The sequence below is a fragment of the Pinus tabuliformis genome, chromosome 2_1, assembly GCF_031772625.1.
Source record: "Pinus tabuliformis cultivar Carrire ecotype Pingquan chromosome 2_1, CPIR1, whole genome shotgun sequence".
NCBI lineage: Eukaryota > Viridiplantae > Streptophyta > Pinopsida > Pinales > Pinaceae > Pinus > Pinus tabuliformis.
Genome location: NC_142299.1, coordinates 785,399,709 through 785,406,081, shown reverse-complemented (window position 1 = coordinate 785,406,081; position 6,373 = coordinate 785,399,709).

The window sequence follows — 6,373 nt, the reverse complement described above, 5'->3', positions numbered from 1 at the left end:
AGACAACTTGGAGGCAATTATCTCGAGTGATATGGCCTTTTCACTTACTTAGCTCAGTAAATTTGAGTTAGAGGGCTTGGAGTTCAGTTATGCATGTGTGATTGCTAAATTTTAGCAATCTAGTTCAGTGAATTTTAGTTGTATCAATTAACTAACCTCTAACTATTGTTGGACTCAGTTGAAGCTCAGATGTGCAATGGGACAACAATATAACTCAAAGATTTATTAGTTAACTAACCAATCAACCAAAAATAGCTAATACATGCATGGAATTCGAATTCTTCATTTGAAGTGTAGATGAGAAGGAAATGTAACATGGGTTGTATACTAGTTTTGAGTGCACAGGTGTTGCATGAGTCGAGAGATCAATCCTTGGGAATTGCGCAAGAAAATAGGAGGAAATTCCTATATTTTAGGAGCTAATTTCCTCAAGTATTGCGGAAGGAAATAGGAGGCTGATAGAGGCATAAAATAGCTAAGTGTTGGCTAGAGGTCCTTAGTCAGTAGGAGAACAATTATTCTTTTGCAAGTTGTGCTCAGAGGTGGAGCAAGCAATTGTAATAGTTTCTCAATTAAACTAATTAATGAAAAGAGGCTTGAGGGGTTTTTCCTAGTTGTGTTCCCCTAGAAATCACCGTGTATTTGTGGTTTTGCTTGTTGCATGTCTACGCATGTTGTTCTAAATTGTGATTTCCATTTTGTAGATCAATAGAGTAAAATTATGTCTCGTGTTTTTCTTTTTGAAATACTGAGCAGTTGCAATTTCTATCAAATTTATACATGGTGTCAGAGCCCTGAAATCACATTAGAGACCATTGTTTCGAATTTTTTCTTCAGGAATTTGGAATTGTAGCTTTAATTTAGTTGTTTTTTCTTCAGATTTGGGAGAATGACTTTCAACAAACTAAGATTGGAGGGTTTCTCAAATTTTATAGCCTGGAAGGACCATATGGAAGTAGTGCTTGATGATAATGGTGTGTTAGAATATGTTAAAAATGACATTGTAAAACCCCAGAGTCTGATGCACAAAAATTAGCCCAGTGGAAGAAGGATGTTGCTAGAGCCAAGAGGATCATCCTCAATGGTGTGAGAGACCACATAGTCTCAAATCTCCATGGAAAAGAGACACCATTTTCTATGTGGAAAGAAATGACTAAGCTATTCGAAAATAATAGCGACCATAGAAAATTTGCCTTGAAAGACAAACTTCGAAATATTAGGATGCAAAAAATGACACTATTCTACACTCTCTATCTAGGTTTAGTCAAGTTCAAGACTTGCTTGGAGGGGTTGGGGTGGATGTAGCAGAAGATGAATTGGTGACCCTAGCTCTTCTAGGCCTTCCAAAATCCTGACACAGTTACCAAGACACTATGAATGGAAGGGAAAAATTACCGAATTGGGAAAGTTTGTGGCTCGATTTGGTTCAAGAAGAATTTAGGAGAAATATCAGAGATGGAGTAACATCCAAAGAAGAGGAAGAGGACTTTTCTCTAGTTGGAAAAGCAATGAAGGCCAAGGGAAAGAAGTCCCAAGGTGAGGCTAAGTCTAGCTAGAACAATTGCAACAAGAAGGATATAAGTAAGATAAAATGTTTTCACTGCCATGAATTCATACACTATGAAACAAAGTATCCACAAAGGAAATCTAGCAAGGAGCCTACAGCAGGAGCAGAAGGAGATGCCTTGGATTCCAAATTTAAGATAAATTTCACCCTCCTTTCTTGCTTGACCAACATAGTAAGAGGGAGTGATCAGTACCTAGATTCTGGTGCCTCTTACCATATAACAGGAAACAATGAATTTTTCACTACCTTGGAGGAGAAGGATCTCCAGATGCATATTGAATTGGGGGATGATGGGAGATAAAGTGCTACAAGAATTAGTTCTTTACCCTTTAAGAGGAAGTATGGCTTCCATATTCGCCTCAAAGATTGATCTAAAAATGGGGCACTTAGGTTTCTTGTCTAACTTATAAGAACCTCTCCCACTTCCAAAGCTTTAAATATTCCCAAGTCTTTATGATTAACCAGTGTGGAATTAAATATGTGCTTGAAAAGAAGGTATATGCTGGTGTTGTTTATTAAAGTTGTTTATGTGTTGTAATTTAATGTGCTTAAACTGATATATAAATACATACAACAGTAAATAATGCAGCAGAGACAATGCACATTAGACAACAATTTAATTTGGAGTTCACCCAAAACTCTAGGCCTATGTCTCTTTGGGCTCTAGTCAACTCGACTAGGATCTCTGGGATTATGGCAAAGTCCTTTTACAAGCTCTTGGCTCAACTCCACTGTTTTACACAGAAACAATGGGTTTATACACCATTTTATCCCCAGCTCTTAAAGCTCTCGGCTTTCTAGCTCTCGTCTCTCCCTCTGGCTCTTAGATCTAGCTCTTGGCTCTGGCTCTGGCTTTGGCTCTTCGGTTTCTTATTCTTTGGCTCTCAGCAATGTACAACTCTATGGCTTTTCACTTGACCTCCAAGTGACTCCCTTGGCTACTCTGCGCTTCAGATTTTGCTTTTTGCGCTGCTCTCTTTCGCCTTAGCTTCATGCTTTGGCTTAGCCTTCTGCGCTCCTGTCTCAGCGCTACCCATGCTCGGTTTTTAGCAACAACTCTAACAACCTTCTGTCTTTGACATTCATGGCTTTTAAAGCCAATTGGCATTTTCTGTTCGTTTCCCCTTCTTGGGCTCACTGGCTCCCGGCCTATGTCCACTTGAATCCCCCTCTGAGCATTAGCAATCATTGCCAAACACCTTCAAGGATGGTGGCCACCTGTTCTGCAATGGAAAGGACCTTCGTTGCATTGAAAAGCCCAAAAAATAGCATTCTCTATTTACACAGAGAAACAGTGTAAAACACAGGAAAAATCAGCCAAATCACTATTTATCAGACTTCAAATATTATGAATTCTACCTTATTTTCCATCGGGTCCACTTGTAATCACTAGCGCAAGTCGCAATGCCCTTGTGCCACCTTCCCCCTTGTGTTTTTAAAAATACATTAAAAAATTGAAAATCCCGATAATATGGCTCATATCGGACTTAAGAAAATTATGCAGTGGCATTTAAAAACCCTTTCGGGTCCCGTTTCATCGCATCACGTATCTATATATATCTATATATATATATATATATATATATATATATATATATATATATATATATATATATATACCCGCTCCGTTGTATTGATCGTCGCATCACAATATCGCGTGGACCCGAGGTAAGCCATATGGTGTGGCCTATGTCGATGCGAACCTCCGATGGCGATATCGGTGATCGCGATATCCCCTGACCCAGGGTCCTTCCTTTGCCTCATGGCATTGTCGATTGGAATCCGCCGATATCGGCGATCGCAACATCGCTCAGCCCGATCCTTTCCTTATGTTCTATGCTATCGGCTGCTGTCGATCCGCCAGTTTTTGTGATCGCAGTATTGCATGGCCCTGTCCCTATGTTATATCGCATATCTGCCTCCGACCCGATATGTCGAGGATCGGCGATTGGGGGTGCTTCCCCTTTTCTGCTTAAATCCGCCTTTGACCTCCTCTAATGCGATTTTCTTCATAAAGCCTTTTAAGCCATTTTTAAAGGATTTTGCCTCTTTTTCTAAGGAACAAAGGCATCTTCTTTCTGTAATAACTTTTACATCCTAAGTCCATTTTTTCCCATTCTAGTTGCAGCAGATTCGGGACGAGACGATCTCTGCAATGGGGTTATTTCCAAGAACTTCCTTGGACTTTCATTTTCCTCAGTGAGGTATACTAGACTTAGGAGTCTATCCAAAATCAATTTTGGATCACGCCTTCCCACTAAAAGAGCTTTTGGTCTCCAAAAGACTGCTATACTGATTTGAACAGTAAATGAGAGTGACTCGCCCTCTTCTTTTAGCCTCGCTACACTTGCCTTGCATAGTGCCTCTGAACCAAAGTTTTTGACCACTTCCCTTCTTGGATGGGCTGGTCTTCCTGGGAGAGCTACCTTCTTCTTTATCTTCCTGCAGAGCCCCTGCTTAGATGGTCACAAAAAGTAGTTTGAACTTCCCTGCCTTGATCATTGATCCCAGGTGGCTCAAAAAAATGTGAAGTACACCTACTCCACAAAACTTTCATTTGTACCTATTTGACAAAATGTTCAAATACAAGGAAAACATCAATATCCATGTGTTCATGCACATCATGCTCATGCATGCATTTCATCCTTCAACTTTCACTTAAGAACATTATACTTTCGAAGCTAAAATGACATATAATGTTGCAACAACAAAGTGAGTCTCCTACTCAACCTTTTTCCATTCACCATCTTGGTAGAAACCTGCAACCTGCATCTCATCAAAAAGGAAATGCAAATAGATGCATTAATAGACATGCAACCTTCATTGGAAAAGAGCTCTAACCATTTCTTACCAATCCATTTCAAAGAACTTGGCTTTGTCTGCACATCAGCATCAACATGTGAATCATTTTGAAACCCATCATTCATGGAAACTTCATTTCCATTTCTGCGATCTTCTCTTTCCACTTTCTTCAGCATTTGTGGAAGCATTATTGGATTCAGAGTCCAACACCTTTAAGCAAGATGCCCTTGCTTATGGCAGTAAGTGCAACACATGTGCATCCTCTTAGAAGCATGATTTGCCTTGTCCAATGGACCTTTGGCTTTTTGCTTCTTTTCCTTCAAAAGTTTCCTGTATGTGGCCACTCTCTTCCAACATCTAGAAACATGATGGTTATCCAAACCACAAAAGGAACATGCAATTCTTTTCCCATGCTTATGTGGAAATTTACCATGCTTTGCAAAATCAAAAGGAACATGCTTAGAACCAGATTTATAGCTGCCTCTTTCACCTTTATTGCCTTCATGAGGAGGTGAAGCAAATGAAGAAGTGGCTCCCTTTGTAATGCCATCAATATCTTCAAGGTTGTTCGAGTTTCCACAACTCTCTGGTTCAAGTGTGTGCTTCTAAACACCTGCATCCTACAAATGATGTTTCAATCCATTTCATTCCTCTTGAATACAACCTTCACACTTCTGAGGTAGTGGACATGAAATGAAACTCCTTCTTGGGACTGTTTCAATGGCCTTCATGGCAGCTTTGGAACTCTCTCCATAAGACTGTCCATAGCCAAGACCCAAATACTTAGGCCTTTCCTCAACCATTATCGGTTCAACAATACCTTGTGCATGATTTCCCAAGCCCTTTCCTTCATAGCCCATCTTGGACATTAGCTTGGAACCTATGCCTCTAGTATGTTTTTCAAAAGAACCAATATAATAATTCTTAGAAGAATTTGAAGACAAACTAGAATGACCTATCTCTTCTTCAAGTTGATACTTGTCCAAGTCTTCTTGGGCAACAAAGAGCTGTGACTCCAACTCATGCCTCCCCTTTAGGTTCATATTTGCAGTATGAAGGTTTCTCGCTATTTCCTGTAGTTTGTTAGAAAGAAACTGCTTCTCTTCCTTCATGGAATTCAACTACTCTCCAAATATGTTGCTCTTCCTTCCATCCTCATACATTTCTCTCACCTTTTCCATCATGATAAACAAGTCTTGCTTCAAGTCTCCATCAAAGTGTCTTGTGAAGAAGAAAGAAGAATTCGAGGATACACTTGAGGAAGTTGTCATTATGCCAATGAACAAAGAACTTCAAACAAGATTAATAAAGAGCTTATTTAAGCAACCTTTTGCAACAAACCTCTTGTACTCCAAGTATTGCCTTGAGGTCCTTTGGGATAGAAGAATGTCTTCAACCCTTCTTCCTTTTTTTCCTTCTTGGACTAAGCTATCAATAGCTTTCCATTCACTTCTGCAAACTCAAACAATAGTCAGTCTGCAAAACAAGCATACAATCAGCCTCTTGCTGTTCAAACACCTTTCAGACAAGCAGTCTTTGCTTTGTCAATCAAGCATTCTGATATAACCTTCTTAAAGGTGTGGTTAACCAATATTAAGCTCTGGTACCACCTGATCTGAAAATGCGGCACTTAGGTTTCTTGTCTAACTTACAAAAATCTCTCCCACTTCTAAAGCTTTAAATATTCCCAAGTCTTTATGATTAACCAGTGCAGAATTAAATATGTGCTTGAAAAAAAAGTATATGCTGGTGTTGTTTATTGAAACTGTTTATGTGTTGTAATTTAATGTGTTAAACTGATATATAAATATACACAATAGTAAATAATGCAGCAGAGACAATGCACATTAGACAGCAATTTAATTCGGAGTTCACCCAAAACTCTTGGGCTATATCTCCTTGAGCTCTAGTCAACTCGACTAGGCTCTCTGGGATTATGGCAAAGTCCTTTTACAAGCTCTTGGCTCAACTTGACTATTTTACACAGAAACAATGGGTTTATAC